Source organism: Rhincodon typus, chromosome 34, assembly GCF_021869965.1.
Source record: "Rhincodon typus isolate 14 chromosome 34, sRhiTyp1.1, whole genome shotgun sequence".
NCBI classification, from domain to species: Eukaryota; Metazoa; Chordata; class Chondrichthyes; order Orectolobiformes; family Rhincodontidae; genus Rhincodon; species Rhincodon typus.
In genome coordinates this window covers 15,311,365-15,312,376 of record NC_063365.1, presented here as the reverse complement: position 1 = coordinate 15,312,376, position 1,012 = coordinate 15,311,365, and positions in this window count along the sequence as shown.

Genomic DNA, 1,012 nt, shown 5'->3' with positions numbered 1-1,012 from the left:
CATCTCCCGCACCTCATCCCTCACACCCCGTCCACGCAATAAAAACCAAAAAAGAATCCCCCTCGTCCTCACGTACCACCCCACCAACCTCCGGATCCAACGCATCATCCTCCGACACTTCCGCCATCTGCAATCCGACCCCACCACCAAAGACATCTTTCCCTCCCCACCTTTATCTGCTTTCCGGAGGGACAACTCTCTCCGTGACTCCCTTGTCCGCTCCACACTCCCCTCCAGCTCCACCACACCCGGCACTTTTCCCTGCAACCGCAGGAAGTGCTACACCTGCCCCCATACCTCCTCCCTCACCCCCATCCCAGGCCCCAAGAAGACTTTCCACATCAAGCAGATGTTCACCTGCACATCTGCCAATGTGGTATACTGCATCCGCTGTACCCGGTGTGGCTTCCTCTACATCGGGGAAACCAAGCGGAGACTCGGGGACCGCTTTGCAGAACACCTACGCTCGGTTCGCAATAAACAACTGCACCTCCCAGTTGCGAACCATTTCAACTCCCCCTCCCATTCCTCAGACGACATGTCCATCCTGGGCCTCCTGCAGTGCCACAACGATGCCACCCGAAGGTTGCAGGAACAGCAACTCATATTCCGCTTGGGAACCCTGCAGCCCAATGGTATCAATGTGGATTTCACAAGTTTCAAAATCTCCCCTCCCCCCACCGCATCCCAAAACCAGTCCAGCTCGTCCCTGCCTCCCTAACCTGTTCTTCCTCCCACCTATCCCCTCCTCCCACCTCAAGCCGCACCTCCATCTCCTACCGACCAACCTCATCCCGCCCCCTTGACCTGTCCGTCCTCCCTGGACTGACCTATCCCCTTCCTAACTCCCTACCTACACTCACCTTTCCTGGCCCCATCCCCGCCTCTTCGACCTGTTTGTTTCTTCTCCACCTATCCTCTCCTCTATCCCTCTTCTATCCGCCTCCCACTCTCTCCCTATTTATTTCAAAACCCCCTTCCCCTCCCCCTTTTCTGATGAAGGGTCTAGGCC